Source organism: Podarcis tiliguerta, assembly GCF_965153285.1.
Source record: "Podarcis tiliguerta genome assembly, chromosome: 1".
NCBI lineage: Eukaryota > Metazoa > Chordata > Lepidosauria > Squamata > Lacertidae > Podarcis > Podarcis tiliguerta.
In genome coordinates, this window is record NC_139534.1 from 127,667,081 (window position 1) to 127,684,110 (window position 17,030).

Sequence of the window (17,030 nt, forward strand, 5' to 3'; positions counted from 1 at the left end):
ACCAGGCCAGCCCAAATTTCTGATCTAGCACAGGGAGTCTGAGTTTATTTAGCATGAAGGACAGTGAAGCGAACCGTGCCTTTGCACTTTGGTAAGGCCTCTCAAGGAAGGCAGTGAGGTCAACTATCGAAGCTGCTCTTGCTCAAGATGCTAAGAAGCCTGACATTTCAGGTGCTCAGCACAGCCATGGATAAGAATATGGGTTTCTGCGGTCTCTTGGAAAACAGCAGAGGCATGGAGGCAGAGCGTGCCTGTCTCTCCATGGCAATGATATAACATCCTATAAATATAGCAAACGAGAGTCACATGCCATGAAAGGCCGGACTCAATTAAAAACTTCTTACGCTGCCTCTGAAAGATGCTGGAGTGCACATCCTGGCAGGCCACGCAACTCCCAGGAGAAAAGGAACAGACACCCAAACTTTATTAAAAAGAAAAGTCAATGGGCTCTTCTTGGACCAGCCATGTGGACAGTCACAGATCTCAAGGAAAACAGCAATTCACAAGGAGAGTATTTAGAGGTCTTGCTGCGAAGCTCCTTTCCAGCTGGCCTGCTTCCTCCTTTCTCAGTTGCGTCTTTCCAGAATGAGAGGGTCTCCAGCCCTTTAGAGCCTTTCTTTGCAGAGAAGTGGTTTGGTGTTCTGCTTCTTCTGAGCTGTGCTGTTCCTTTTATTTTAAGGTTGAATGAGAACTGCCGGCTGCTGTTGCAAAGGAAAGGAAAATCTGGGCCTCGTGATGCACAAGCAGCTGCCTGACTTGCGAAAACGGTTTTCGAAAGCGATGCCTCCAGAAGCACTAATGCGCTACATGTATGCCTAACAGCATTTTCCCAGTGGACCTAAAAGCTGTGGATCTAATGGCTGTTCACAAAAGATAAAGACTGAAGGCTGCTGAAAATGCTCACTTGGCTGCAAGTGAAAACAGCATACAATGAAAGGGATCTAACAACAGTCTTAAAATGCTACAAACCACCATGTATTAAACCAGGGGTCAGCAAACCTTTTCAGCAGGGGGCCGGTCCACTGTCCCTCAGACCTTGTGGGGGGCCGGACTATATTTTTTTTTGGGGGGGGGGGAATGAACCAATTCCTATGCCCCACAAATGCATTTTAAATAAAAGCACACCTTCTACTCATATAAAAACACGCTGATTCCCGGACCATCTGTAGGCCGGATTGAGAAGGCGATTGGGCCAGATCCGGTCCCCGGGCCTTAGTTTGCCTACCCATGTATTAAACTTATTAATTTCACCATGTTTCACATGAGCGTTTTTTGGGTTATATTCTGGAGAACCTTGGGTTTCCTCTGAAGTTTATAAGTTTTTAAGAAGAGAGACCTCAGGCCATAGTGCACTGCAGCTCAATGTCCTTTCAGTGTGTGACAGCAGTGGAAATGGACTGAAACAAAAGGGCCCATGCCACATTGCCATTATATCAGGAAATGCAGAATCTTATGCTCTCAGCTCACACAGATCAACAGAGAGAGCTGTTCAACAGGCCTGGCTAACATGAAGCAAATTTGCCCCAGAATCTTCTGCAGTGAGTAGACAGGAATGTCTTTGTGGCAGACAGAAAAGTGGAACTTGAAAGGGTCCCCTGTCACAGATTGGCCGAATGCAGAGGAATGGTGGGCGGCACCAGCTGAGGAACCCCCAAGGGAAGAAGGCTCAGAGCTCATTGCTGGTGGGATGACACTGAGTGGGCAGAGGGAGAGGAGGGAGAAGCCTGGGAGGAGGTGTTGGAAGCTGAAGAGGTAACAGGGTTTAGTGAGCAGGAAGAGGCTGTGGCAGAGAGAAGTCAAGAGACTGGAGGCTGGAGAGGAGGGGGCCACGAGGCAGAGATGAGGCAGGTGGCTGAAGAAGCCAGGGGGGTCTCCCTCTCTTGCTGTGACCAGCTCCTCCTCCATCGGGGTTATTAGTCACAGAAAGCCTTATCTTCCCCGTTTCTTCCCTGTTTAGGGAAGTTTTTAATATTTAATTCTGTATTGTTTTTAACACTTGATTGGGAGCCGCCCAGAGTGGCTGGGGAAACTCAGCCAGATGGGTGGGGGTATAAATAAATCATTATTATTATTATTATTATTATTATTATTATTATTATTATTATTATTCTGAAGGCTGCTATAGTAGTTTTCTGGGCAGAATAAGCAAGGTAAAGTAGGAAGCAAATAGGAGTGCTTCCTCTGAGGGATGGAGAATCAGCACACGGGTTAGAAACATGTGGGGTCCAAGAAATATAGATCTGAACCAACGCCATGACTGGTAATTCCACATTTGCAATAGGAGTTTGTATTCATGAGAGGCAGCTTGGCTTCCAGTTTAAATTACTGCTGCATGATCCTTTAATTGCTTCAAGCATCCCGGTTCAACACACACACACACAGCAAATGCACGGGGAATATAGGCAACTCCAAGGTTCAAACTGCCTACTTCTGACTTCTCTAAGAGAAACTGCCGCCATATTTGCAGTCAGGGAATGAATGATCCCCCAAGGTCATTGTTAATATTTATAACAACAACTTTCCCCTGTAGTCCCAGTGCCGAAGCGCAGCCGAAATGTGAAGGTCTCAAGGGACGTTCAGGCTCTCTAGGAATCTCCATGGAAGTTGAGATGCCACAGTCGCAAGGCAGCCAGCCCCACATGCCTGTGTGCCCACAACTGCAGAACCAGGAAAGGCAGCTTGGCAAAAATGATAATATACCCTGGGCATGGGGAAAGGAACAGCTCCCCAAGGAAGTTAGTAAACCTGTTGGAGCAATTGGCACTTCTGTTTTACATTTTCTTAAAAAACAAAACAAAATTCAACCAGCATTATTACCAACATGGCATCAGTGCACACGGCTTTGCTAAACAGAAGAGGATGGCTCCCTGACCTGAGCAGCTTACAGTCTCAGAAGAGGCACTGGGAAGGCAACAGGGGAGGCGGAGGAAGAACATTTGATTGTCCCATGGCTTGCTTACTGCAGGGCATTTGAATGAGGGGCCTGTGCCAAAGCAAACAGTATTTTTTGAGGAGGAGCTTGAAGTAAGAGAAGGGGCACCTTGCAAGTGTTGGGTAAGGTGGCGCTGTGGTCTAAACCACCGAGCCTCTTGGGCTTGCCAATCGGAAGGTTGGCAGTTTGAATCCCCGTGATGCGGTGAGCTCCCGTTGCTCTGTCCCAGCTCCTGCCAAACTAGCTGTCTGAAAGCATGCCAGTGCAAGTAGATAAATAGGTACCACTGCAGCAGGAAGGTAAATAGCAGTCACAGTGTCCCGTTGTTTCAGAAGCAGTTTAGTCCTGCTGGCCACATGACCTGGAAAGCTGTCTGTGGACAAATGCTGGCTCCCTCGGCCTGAAAGCGAGATGAGCACCACATCCCATAGTCGCCTTTGACTGGACTTAACCGTCCAAGGGCCCTTTACCTTTACCTTTTTACCTTAAGGCAGTTTGAATCATAAGGGGCAGCAAGGGATAAAAAATCTCTGGATGGTGGTTAAACTGGAGCAGCAAAAGATGTTAACGGGACAAATAAAGAGGAGGGGCCAAGCAACAGAGGTTAAGGTCCAGGTTGGGTGTGGCGTGTGGCCCTCAGAAGGCTGCCCATTTGGGAATTTGACCCTTGGACTGACAAAAGCCCCCCCCCCCCGCATAGTTGAACACTCTAACCAATGCAGCACACAGCTTCTTGGAATTAACTCACGTATTCCTGCCAGACCAAACCATGTTTGCCGCAGGAGATACCTTTTCATTACTCATTTTTGCTTGATGACTATGGCCTGGGCTAACGTAAAACGGAGAAACTGGGTGACCTTCAGGTTTCATCCAGCCCTTCATATCTAACGCTTAATGGAAATTATCCCTGTGTCCGACACTGCACTCTCCCTTGAAGGTCACTGGACCAGTGACTCCAGTTCTCCCAGAGTGGGTACAAGATGGTTCTCTAAAACCACGGCAGAATTTACATGCAGGACCGAGACACGTTCATGATAATGTGAAGAGTTTAATGGTGTGAAAAGGTCCGCACCTCAGCTGCTTTTGCAGCAGTCTGTGGAGAGGCAGTCTACTGGGCTGAGTGCCAGCGCTTCCAAAATTACTCGCAAGCATCTGGGACAGTACTGGAGAGAGGGAGCCGTCAATAAGCAAAAGGTTTCCCATTCTCCTTCACGGATCATGTCACACGGTGCTGCAGTGGAGGAGGAGGAGATTTCCTACAAACAGAAATGGGCTGAGAGGGATGGGCCTTTGTACAGATTAAATCGTTCCAAAGGAACAGGAGGCAGAGGGTAGGAATATAGACCTGATTCTTACAGTACACAGAAAAAGCAAAAAGCTGGCTGGTATCATTTCCCCTACCCCGATTTTTCTTTTGAAACCCAGAATCTAGAGCTCTGCAGAATCCAGAGTTTTTAAAACCTAGACTGAACCCACGGAGCCATTAAAAACATAAGGGAGCTGTTTCCAGAAGAACAGTGAAGGGATAGAGACTTTGACTATCATCATGGGGTGGTTGGGCTCACCTGCGCTGCCTCATTTCCAGCCCAAGGAACCTTCCAAATGGAATTCCTGCCACTGGCATCGTGGATATGTGTCTCTTAATGAACTGAATAGAGTGAAAGATTATGAGTCATGGGACAGAGACAGACAGTGTGTGCATGAACTCAGTTGGGTTTGTTTTGTTTTTTGGTTGCTATTTTGTTAATGTTGTTGCTACTGTTTTACAGATGATAAAACACTGATCTGTTAACCATATAATATGGCTTTTGTTGTAACAATTCAGTTCAGCTTATTTTTTAGTTGTTTTGTTGATGGTGTTTTTTGGATTGTTTTACTGGTGATTTGTTCATTGCCCCTATATGATTTGTGCTGTATTTGTGCTGTAATCATGTTACTGTATTGTTATTTGTTTTTTTGTAAGCCCCTTTGGGATTCATTTGAATTAAAAGCAGCACAGAAATATAACAAACCAAATCAGTCAAAATTAATCTGTTTTCCTACTGCAGTACTTTTCAAGATTTCTGGCCTGCCTTTCCATATTGACTAGCTGGCTGAAGGATCTCCACTTGATAACCACAGGACATCTGTTCTGGACAGACTTGTTGGGTTTTAGTCTCACTCCGTGACCCGTGAGAAAGCTCCAAAGCAGAAGATCAGGCGTGGTGGACAAATTTGCCTTCTGCAGCCAGGTTCACTGAGGAAGTCTTGAGAGCTACCATGGATCTCAGAGTCCCTTTCAAATACAGGCCATAACCAACTGATGTGCATCATGCCGATCCTGGAAGCACTTTAAAAATGGCAAAAACAACCCTCAAAGAGCCCAGGCACGAAAACAACACCTAGCCATCCCAGAAGCCTTTGCAAGTGCAATCCCAGGAGCCCTTGCACAGACCGCTGTGGCTCTGTGGAGAGTTGGTGTTTGAGCAAGGAGGTTTGGAGGGGGTGATTGTGGTGGAGTTTGGCGCCTGGTAAATGCTGCTGTTTTTTTCAAGGCTTTCCAGAGGTTGAGGGGGTGTTTGCAGGCTTTTCACTGAGGCAGGCGATACCTCGGAACATAACCCCTGCATAAGTGGGGAGTAGTCTGTACAATTTGAAAGCCGCTTCCGACGTCGTTTCACTGCTAAGCACAAGTTAATGGAGACAACAAAAATGACTTCAATGTCTTCTTTCAGGACACTTTCCAAAGATGCTTCCTTTCTGTTTGCTTTTTAAAATAACAATAGTGACGTGTTTGCATTGTTTCCCCACCCAGTTTTTCTTGTTGTTGTTTGGGGGGGGGGGGAGAAACACTGACCCCCAAGTTCTGGGAAAATCCATTTTCAGTTATTGTTTATTCTGCACTTCTCACACCCCTCCCCTGGCTTTAAATATGAAGCTTTAATCTTTTGTTACAAATATTTGTAGCTTATATTCAACTTAATGTTTTATACAAAAATGCTATATAAGGGAAGGCTATGAAGAGGGGAAGAAACCGAAACATAAGCAGATGATTACACTGGGATAAACTGTTTTTATTTTAGTGAAAGGAGATAGCACTGTTGCTATCACTTACTGCCTGGGCTTGGGTCAAAACTATGCAAACAAGGAAAAGTGTTTTCGCTTTAATCTCATCTCTTTCATCTGCAGCCCAACCCAGGCTCACTAGGAAAGTGGCCCAGATTTTTAACAGAAACTTCTGGGACTGGAAGAAATGCAGCCAAGTTAAGCATTAAGTCTGCTTCCTTCTCGCTCACACACCCTAATATCTGCACTGAGCTAATACGCAGATTAAAAGCATCCCTCAAATTACTGTTTTGTTCTATCTGTTTTATAAATGTATCTGCCACCCTAAAGCCAGGGCCTCTGAAGGGTGGCTTACAAAATATTAACACCGAACCAGCAAGTTAAGCACAAAATAAAATAATGCAATACTACAGAGTGTACAGGGAAACACACATTAGAAAACAAGAAAGAAAAACAGAACAAAAACCAGCTAGCTGGTACTCTCGCAGTCCTGCATTTGATGGGATTTGACCCAGTACTAGAAAGATATCAAAGGCTATGGCAGGTGAACCTTCCTGGGAAGCACATCCCACATTTGCTGAAATGTCCTAAGTCATTTAGGAGTGTTTTCTTTTTAAAGGTTTTCTTTTTGAAGGGTTTTCCCCCCAAGCAATCCGAGACTGCGCCTGCTTGACACTAACCTCTCCTCCGCCCTCTTCATGCCTCTTCTGATTCAGGGGGAAGGGAGCTTGTCACAGCAGGAGGGGGAGACACCCATGACTCTCCACCAGCCATTTCTGCCTCTTGGCCTCCCTCCTCTCCTGCTCTGCTTTTGATTCTGGACTTCTCTCTGCCACAGACTGCCCCCGCTTACTAAGCCCTGTTACCTCTTCAGATTCCGACACCTCCCCTCCCTCCCAGTCTTCTGTCTCTGACCACTTGTTGTCCCACCACCAATCCCTGGGTTCTGAGCCTTCTTCCCTTGGTGGTTTGCCAGCTGGTTCCTCCCATTATTCCTCTGTGTCCAACCAGTCCATGACATTAATTGCACTGAGAAACAGACTGTCAGCCAATGTAGATGCCCGAGGAGAGGACAGCTGAATGTAAACCCAAAATACACAATGTAGGCAATGGCTCTGGGCAGTCAGGCAGAGGGAGTGAGTGCCGTGCTTCCCCCATCTGCAAACACGTTCCCTAGGAGAAGCCGAAGAACAGCAGTACACATTCCTGCTGTTCCACAGAGGCTTTTAGGTCCAGTTGTCTCATAAACCGTAAAGCATGTTGATGGCCCAGCACAATTCTGTTTCCTCTCTCCGGAGCTCTGGCAAGGCCAACAGATCAGGTGTCTTTATTACCATTTGAGCTACTAGAAGAATTTGTCTGTAGCCAGAAAAGCATCCTAGCAGCAAGGCAGTAAACACGTGAATTCCAAGGGTCCTGCTGGGGCCAAGTGCACCAGATGGCAGAGGTACACAACATAACAGTAACCTGAGTAAATATTGTTATTTATTAAACTTATTTGTTGCATTTCTTACAGAAACTCAGAACGACTTACAGCACAAGACTTTTAACATTCCAGTTTGGTTCCAGCTGATTTTTTTAAAAAAAATAAAGTGTTTCTAGACATGTGAGGATAAGCTTAAAAGGATGTGCACAATGGCTGGGGAAAACCACATTTAGGAGGGAAACAACTGGGGCTGCTCGGCTGTCCTGCTTGGAAGCATCAGCAGACGGATTTACTTGCAAGCTTTGTGTTATACTGGAGCAGAGGAAGCCCGCAAGAGAGAAGCTATTTTAGACAATCAGATCTCTTTCTGAAAGTGACAGCGATAAGAATCCTACACGCAACGGGTGCCAGGAGCAAACAAAATTAATGCAGCGTTGAGGAAGCCCCCCCCCCCCCCCGTTTTCACATCAGATGGCGTGCTGGCAACTGTAGCGCTGTGGCCTCACGCTGCTCTTCCAGCATTCCTCAAAGCTGTGCAAGAAAATGTGTGTGAGAGAGAAGAGATCGCATCGCCATGCTCGCGCGCGCACACACACACACAGACACTCAAGAGCAATGTCAGAGCCTTCGCCTTCTCAATCTGTCTCTACAGTGAGCACACACACGTGCAATACACACACACACAAACAAAGCACATCCATCCACACACACATACATAAGGCACATCTCTGTGTTAAAAAGTACAGTAGGAGTAGCGGTAAGTAATCACTGCTCGCTAGAAAGCACATCGACTTCGTAATAATATCTGAATAATTGCCAGTGGCAATACCTACTTTTCCACACGTAGATGATGCCCCGGGGGAAAAGAGGATTGTCCTATCGCAGACCGAAGGAAGCCTCCCTAAGGCCAGCTGTGATTTCCAGGGCTTTAATAGGTCCGGCCCAGCCATTCAGAGAAGGCCTATGAACCTTGAGGACCAGATAGCCCTTTTACAATCTGGAAGCAGGGGCTGCCAGGGGTCCCAACTGTGCTGCATGTTAGAAGAAGAAAAATCCTCATGCAGAAAATGCATGAAGAGGCATAAAGTCAGGGTCTGCAAACAGCCCTTGAAGTTTCCTGAATACAAAAGCAACCTTGTGTCCGTTGGCAATCCTAAAAGATAAATAAATCACAGTTTGAACAAGCAAATCCTCCTTGTAGCACGCCAACTATTATCTCGAACAATGCCACAGGAAGCGTTCAAAGCAACATTAAAGGAGGTGCCCCTGGTTTATGTGTTTGTGTGTGTTTTAGAAATTGCAGTTCTCTCAGATGCTTGCAAATTAAAAAGCAAAAACACAACCCTAGAAAGTTTTAGAAAGAAGAGATGGAACTGGGGGCTCCCACTGCTGAATTGTGGGGTTCAGCAGTGCGGTATTCTGTTCAGTGCACACCCACACCCACACCACCAATGGGAATAAGAGCCGGTTCAAGTTCTAAGTTGCCATTATTTGGCTAATAGCTTCAAGCTGCCAGGGCACAGCTGCATGGGTCCAGCCAGACAGGCTCTCACAGCAATGCTTTGATAGCGTGGGGGCCCTTAAGTGTCAGGATATAGAAAAGGCAGCAGTTGTTGGCTGTGAAAACAGTCTGATGCAAACCAGATGGGGGCTCGCTTGACGGGCAACACAAAAGGAAAACAATCGGTTCATTCAACAAAAGTCAAGCTACTGCCCAAGAGAGTTAGCAGAACACAACAACAGTCAACCAGAGTGGAAGCAAACAAGAAACGGTTGTGTGGCTCTGGTTAAGAGGGGAAATTGCTCCTCTTTTGTTTAGGCTGAAGAGTTTTTATTTCTAATTCTTACATTCATTAATTTCAGTCCAGATTAGCCTCCCGATCCCCCTTTCCTCCAGAGTGCTTCGAGTGTGTATGTGTGTTTTTTGTGTGTGTGTGTTGCTCATTCTGCTTCTGCCTTAAGGCACCTTAAGAAAACTGTAAAGTATATATTTATTTTACTTGGAATTTCCTAAATAAGGCGGACCTTCTTTTCCTGGAACACCTCCCAGAAGGTGTGGCCATCTCACTGCTTTGACAGTAAAAAATGAGTTATCCACATAGCGACAACATTGGTGAACCCATTTTTATCTAAGTGGGCTTTGTTGTGCTGGAAGTATTCCCTCTTTCAAGAAATCCTGTTCACACCAACTTGCCTACTGAGGAACTCCTGCAGGTGTGTGCCACAACAACCCAGTGTGGTCCAGAGGATTCTGGGATATGTTTTTTAGCAGGTGCACACACAGCACATAGCCAGGTCTGCTGGACCTCACTGTGGCCCCTGCATCAACTGAAAGTGCTAACTACAGCAGACACTCTTATGTCTACCGATTGGCAGTATGGAGGCAAGGGAAGATTTCAGGGAGTCTTCTTCACCATTACTGACCATCCAACTGAGGACCATGCATAAGATATCACAGACATCAGGGTTCACTCCTTATGCCAGATACACTATGCAAACTTTTCAGGTACTCAGAACACCTTTAATGGCCCCTTCCATTTGGCTGATTAACATCCTGTACCCTTTTAAATACATTTGTGGGAGGGAGGGTTATTGCTTTATTTTTGTTCTTGTTTTTATTATGCATTTTGTGTTTTTATCTTGTATTTTCATGCTGTGAACCACCCTGAGTTCTATGGATGAAGGGCAGTATACTTTTTTTGAAAGCCCCATATTTGCCTGTACTATCTCTCTGGTTCTTACCTTTTCAAATTATCATCACAGGATTAGCATGCCACACTAAACTGTGGTCTAGTGCAAGGGTGGGGAACCTCTGGTCCTCCGGATGTGGCTGATATAATTCTCTTCAATCCCAGCAAGCATGGCTAACCGCCAGGGATTATGGGAATCCAGCAACATTTGAGCAGCACCCCGCACCTGGCTTAGTGCAACATGCATGAACCACAGCAAGCACAACACGCACTGTGTGCTTCTCTGTTCCCTTTTCTCCTCCTGCGCAGCCGGCAGGAGGAGCTCAGAAGCTTTTGCTCTTACGACAAGCAGAGAACTAGAGAGCCAACACCTGAACCAGAGAGCCAGTGGTGGTTTAGTGGTTAAGAGCGTTTGGACTAGGACCTGGGGCAGCAGGGTTCGAATCCCCACTCATGAAGCTCGCTAGGTGACCTTGGAGATAGCCATCATCTCTTAGGTCCAACCACCCTCACTGGGTTGTTGTTGTGAGGATGAAATGGGGAGGAGGAGGAGGAGAGCCACATCAACCACCTTGAGATCCTTGCGAGATAAAGGTGGTATATAAATGTGAAAAATAAATAAATTCAAAAGCCAGGCAGCCACGTACATGTGTGGGACACAACAGTGGGAATAAGAAGCATGTTTTCTAAGTAGCATATCACTGTGCTCAAGCAACGGGGAATAGTATTAAATATTCCCTATTGATAATTTTTTCATAAAAATAATAATTCACGACTGCAATCTGCTAAAAGAAACCTTCATTAAGGCCTGCCAACTATGCGCAGCAATCACTTGAAGAACTACAATTATGCTCTTAAGAGAGGGAGAGGGGGAACACGCAGCACCCTGAAACACTGGCAATTAGGGAGCTACCCAAATAGGCCTGGCTTTTACTTAAAATCTTAAACGGTTTTTCTGAGTTAAGTGCTGTGTTTCATTGAACTGATGTAAACCTATTTGATGTCAGATTATGTACAGAACAACACATTCGCGCAGCCTGGCAACGCTGGAGTGTCACACAAGCAACTAGCCTACATGGTTGGAGTTAAATATATAGTACCGGAACATCCCTCTGCTGCAATCCTAGACATGAGAACCAGGAGATAAGTTACAGTAAGTTCAGGGGTCAGAGGAAGTTCACTGCACCCAGTTCTCATTGAAATCAGTGGGATCCCTTAAGCTATGATTGCCATTAGCTTTGAACCTGCTTGGGTTGTGCGCCAGAGTGGCAGCCATGACTCCCTGTGACGATTTCCTCCCTCTGGAACCCTGGGACTGAGTCCAATGAAGGTAGTGCTAAGGGGGGAACCTCAAACCTGGCCCCCAAGCCTCCACCACCTCCTCAGCCACATTCATCACTGGCCCTTTAGGGTGGATTGTTTTGCGGCGGAGACCAACAGCCTCTCCTCCCCCCAGCCATGTCCCTCTGCCTCCACATAATTTTTATCATGAATCCCCATCACACCATCTCAACAATTACTCCCAGAAACGAAACAACTGAAATTCCGTACATACAGACGCACGCAGCACCAGCTCAACTTTTTCAGCCTCTAATTTAGTCCCCAGCTTTCTGCATTGTATATGCCAGGGGGGGCAGTTAAGGACAGCTTTATATTTTCTGCTTGGCGCAACTCGGAAGTGACAGGCACCATGCTGCTGCGGCCCTAATTTGCAAGAAGCGTAGGGAAGGGTAACTAAGCGGCTCCTGGGCTAATACAGTCATTAGCATCCCAGCGTGCCCCTTCCTTTAAACGTCCATTCATTCTGCTTTTCGGTTCCCTGTTTATGTAAAGGGACGTATGCCTGATGGGGTGAAGGCAGGTCAGCCTCGCCAGCTCAGCATCACCCTCATCTGCTTTTATTCAGGGCCACTCAAGGCGGGTGCCAGCGGGATCCTTGCCCATCTCGCCGTTTCGCTTTTCTCAGTGAAGGCAGTGGCAATTACTAGTTTCAGCTCAGAGCTGTTCCAGCTATATCCTAGAGTAAGTGTCCGGGTCCTGCGAGGGACTGTGAGAAAGATTTGTTTCTGGCAAGAAGCCTTTTGGAGGGGAAAGGAGGGGAGAATAACAATTGTTTTTAAAAGCGTATTTGGCACAGATGGCAAAGCAAAGGCCCTACAGGATGAAGTTTCACCAGTAGCATAGGAGTCCAAGGTAGCACCAAGAAGAAAACAATATTAATGTTGATTTCTATCGCAGCAGCTGGTAGCACCTCTCCTTTCCTTTCCCACTTTCCCCCTTTATATTGAAAGGCCTCACCAGGCTCCACATTACCTGCCATTTACTTTATGTTACTTCTTTAGAAAAAATATCGAGACACTACTATATCACAAAAAAACCCAAAGTGGCTTACAATAATATTTTTATGTACCAATGCTACATAGCAATTTAAAACCAGAGATCAGCAATTCATTATTACTGAAAAGCGTGCTTTAAATTGTCTATGTAAAGCCTGGTGGAATACAAAACTTTTCAGCAGGCCTTTAGAGGTTCAAACAGAAGGTGCCCGATCAATCTCTGTTGGTAGAGGATCCTACAAGACTGGGCCGATGTCACTGTTTCGTTCTCCTTCGTGCTGAGGTCAGCTGCTCCTTGTCAACTGGGGGATGTTGTCACCACAAACACTCCTGCAGATGATCTCAGTGACTGAGCTGGGATCAGAGTTTAGACAGTTCCCCAGGTATTGCTGGACCTAAGTTGTTCAGGGCTTTGTATATTGGCAAGGACCTTCATCCTGGTTGGCAGCAAATGGGCAGCCTGTGCAGATGTTCTAACAAGGGTGTTATATATTGTTGGACACGTGTCACCATCAGCAGTTTGGCTGCTCCAGTCTGCTCCAGCAGGAGCTTCCAAGCCAGGCCCAAGGGCATTCCCACATAGGGTGCATTACAGGAATCCAGGCTCAAGGTTACAGAAGCATTTCTGGCCTTTACAGAAGACATAGAGATACGAAATCCTGCAGTAAGACCTACTGTCATAATTGTTTCAGCCCCATGCTTTGACTCAAATTCCTAAAGGTTTTTACTCAAGCAAGCAACAAACCAGAACTGGAAGACCAGGCATTATAAGCTTACCAAACCTTAAAACCCAGGTAGCAAAATGTGCTTTGTTAGCTACTCATTTTTCTGAACAGCGGAGTAGCAACTTAGTACAGTGGTACCTCGGGTTAAGTACTTAATTCGTTCCGGAGGTCCATTCTTAACCTGAAACTGTTCTTAACCTGAAGCACCACTTTAGCTAATGGGGCCTCCCGCTGCCGCTGCGCCACCGGAGCACAATTTCTGTTCTCATCCTGAAGCAAAGTTCTTAACCTGAGGTACTATTTCTGGGTTAGTGGAGTCTGTAACCTGAAGCGTATGTAACCCCAGGTACCACTGTACTGTAACCAACTCTACTCTGTTGTGACCTGGCCCTAAAACCTCATCAACTTTCTAGGCTCAGAAGGTCTTATGGCTCTGAAATCTACTAGAAGTTGTCTGGTGTGAACCCCTCCAGTGATATCTCAAAGGGGGAGGAGTAATTACTAAACTATGAACCCAGGATTGTTCAGACCTTTCAGATGGAAGTCTGTCCCTAAAAGCTGTCCCAGGTTCTGATTCTGGCCAGCTCTATAATGCCACTTCCTAAAGCCACTTCTGGAACACCAGCAAAAAGACCCCCAAAACCAAGCCAAGCCAAACAATCCCCATGGCCTTATCATTTCCTTGTCCTGATTTGAGCTCCACAGTTGGCTCCAACATCATCCCTTCCAGCTGAAGCATCTGGTAGGGATTTGCTATACCACAGTAAGTACTGCAATTCATTAGAATAATTTCTGGCTAATGAAGAGACGACAGCAAACTATCTTGCAAAGCCAAGTAATGAATCTATTAACCAAGGAAATGAATTCTGTGACACATAATAGCTTCCAAATCTAAGGAAGGAAGATGTTTTGAGCACAGAACACGAACCCCCCTGGAAGCTTTCACAATCGCTCTCCAGACCACCCATTCCCCCGCGGAAGCTGCAGCACTTGCTAGATTGGTTGCATAAGGGGTGATAAGCATTTTGGTTTCTCCTGCGTATCGCGCGCGCACACAAAATATCCAGATTACTCATTTTCAATGCCATGTATTCACTATCCTGCATTTCTTGCTTGCTAGGAACTGGACTGGTTCCAATACTTAATTGGCTCCATGACCACAAAGTTTTCAGCGAGTGAGATTTCTGCACGACCCGATAGATGATGATAGATAGATAGATAGATAGATAGATAGATTAGATAGATAGATATAGACAGATAGATGTGATGGGGAAGTGTTTATAAGTCGAACCCCCTTCTGTGACCCAGAAGAGGGCACATCCCACTGCATAAGGAACACAAATCCTGAGCATTGCGTGGAAAAGACAATGATCACTCAAACTCACCCGCTGGTCTATGGGTCAGAAAATACTGGTATGTGTGTCTAATCCTTACCCTCCAGTTTTGGGGACTACCAACACTTAGGATTGGGATCACAGGTGATTGCATAGTACGTCATATTAAGCAGCTGACTGTTCAGCTAGTTGGGAAGAGGAAGACTAGTATCATATATATTAAATGGATTATGCTCTATTAGAGCTTATCTTTAAGCAAAAAGAACAAACAGCAAACTTTGTCCTGTACACCCCTAAAAATGGGGCTTTCCTCCTCCCTTAAAAAAGCACACCAACACTGACTTGAACCCCCCAAAATCAGGGCTTTTCTTCCCAAAATGGGAGTAGATCACTGCCAGTTTTTAATTCTGTAAGTAGATTGCAGTCTCTTGGGAGTTGCCCACCCCTGTTCTATGTGAAACCCACCCTGCCTTTCTTCCTTATAAAAAGAACAGAAGCTGCCACCTTGTGGTCAAGAGCTCATATTTAACAGATTGACTCATTCATACATGATGCAGCAGGAACATGTTCTGTAATGCACATGCAGATACATGTTAGCCACATTCACAACATATGTAGGGTACACACTTCTAAAAAATATCGTATATTTACAGACCCATAGATTTTCTGACATTAGAATGGCTTACTTTACTCTTTTCAGCTCCTGCTGAAAACATCTTTTGTTTACATACATAGATAATTTTATTTATATGCTGCCTTTCCAAACCATGCTCAAGGTTACTTTGAAAAAGTGGAAAAAACACACTACAACATAACAAAAGTAGTCATAATCAATAAATGAAATATTAAAAAATACACAACTAAACTGAACCATTTCCACAGAAATCACAAGATCCAAAATAAAACCAATATCAAGAACAGCAACAATGCCCTCCAAACAAGACCCCAGCCCAAGAACCTATAAACCTATTCAGACTTACAGATCGTTGACATAGGTCTTTAGCTTATTGAGGATTTTTTTTCTTTAGGTTTTAGGCCATTATTTTAAATTGATAACACAGCTTTGTTTTTTAACAATCAAGCAGTATATAAATTTTATGAAATAAAACAACAATAGATTTCAACTTGTTTTTTAAAAAAGCAAATAAAACGATTTCACAGAATCGCAGTATTTATATCCTTTTTCTTTAGTTCAAATACCACTGCACGAGGCTGCTTCTCACATCTATGCTAAGATTCCCAAGGAAGTATATAAAAGTTTACCTTGAAACCTGCAATATGCTTTTAGCAAAGCACATTTCTGAAATTCAGCCTCAATCTATCGTTTCTCTCAGCTTCTATAACATTCTATTCCAATAAGCTGCCAAGCTTAACTAAATTTCAACATACAAATGGATATGAAAGATGGTACAGTATTATTATAAGATAGAATTATAGCTTATTAATTCCAGATCCGAACAAATTGCTATTATTTTACTTCACTGAAGGTTTTTCATTGAGGTTGAATCCTGACAAGACAGAAGTACTGTTTTGGGGGGACAGGAGGCGGGCGGGTGTGGAGGACTCCCTGGTCCTGAATGGGGTAACTGTGCCCCTGAACGACCAGGTGCACACCCTGGGAATCATTTTGGACTCACAGCTGTCCATGGAGGCACAGGTCAAATCTGTGTCCAGGGCAGCTGTTTACCAGCTCCATCTGGGACGCAGGCTGACACCTTATCTGCCCGCAGACTGTCTCACCAGAGTGGTGCATGCTCTAGTTATCTCTCGCTTGGACTACTGCAATGCACTCTATGTGGGGCTACCTTTGAAGGTGACCCGGAAACTACAACTAATTCAGAACACGGCAGCTAGACTGGTGACTGGGAGCGGCCGCCGAGACCACGTAACACCGGTCTTGAAAGACCTACACTGGCTCCCAGTATGTTTCCGAGAACAATTCAAAGTGTTGGTGCTGACCTTTAAAGCCCTAAATGGCCTTAGTCCAGTATATTTGAAGGAGTGTCTCCACCCCCATCGTTCTACCCAGACACTGAAGTCCAGCACCGAGGGCCTTCTGGCGGTTCCCTCCCTGCAAGAAGCCAAGTTACAGGGAACCAGGCAGAGGGTCTTCTCAGTAGTGGCACCCGCCCTGTGGAACGCCCTCCCACCAGAAGTCAAAGAGAACAACAACTACCAGACTTTTAGAAGACATCTGAAGGCAGCCTTGTTTAGGGAAGCTTTTAATGTTTGATGGATTACTGCATTTTAATATTTTGTTGGAAGCCACCCAGAGTTGGAAGTGCTCAGAGAGGGCGAACCGGGCACTCGCTGCTCTCCCCCCGCAAAATTACCTCCATCCTTTTGTCCATTTGCTACCTTGAGCACCTGCACTTCGCCATATGTGCCATGTGCTGCCAAGTGGCACTGCAGTGCAAGGGGGAGGGGCGGAAATGAACAGAAGGCTATCGTGCCAGTTGGTTTAAAGCAGGCATCCCCCTACTTGGCCCGCCAGATGTTTTGGGAGTACAACTCCCATCATCCCTAGCTAACAGGACCAGTG

General features: G+C 45.6%; 1 protein-coding gene and 1 long non-coding RNA gene across 12 annotated transcripts in view; both read right to left on the bottom strand.

The window, feature by feature from the left end:
- The window catches only part of KIAA0586, a 75,437-nt gene that overhangs the window by 2,121 nt on the left and 56,286 nt on the right, over positions 1–17,030 (bottom strand). The window lies entirely within an intron of this gene.
- LOC310678060 lies at positions 10,012–14,350 on the bottom strand. Its single transcript, XR_014511592.1, has 2 exons — positions 13,505–14,350; positions 10,012–13,276 (listed from the first exon to the last, which is right to left on the bottom strand). It is a non-coding gene; the product is annotated as an uncharacterized lncRNA (long non-coding RNA).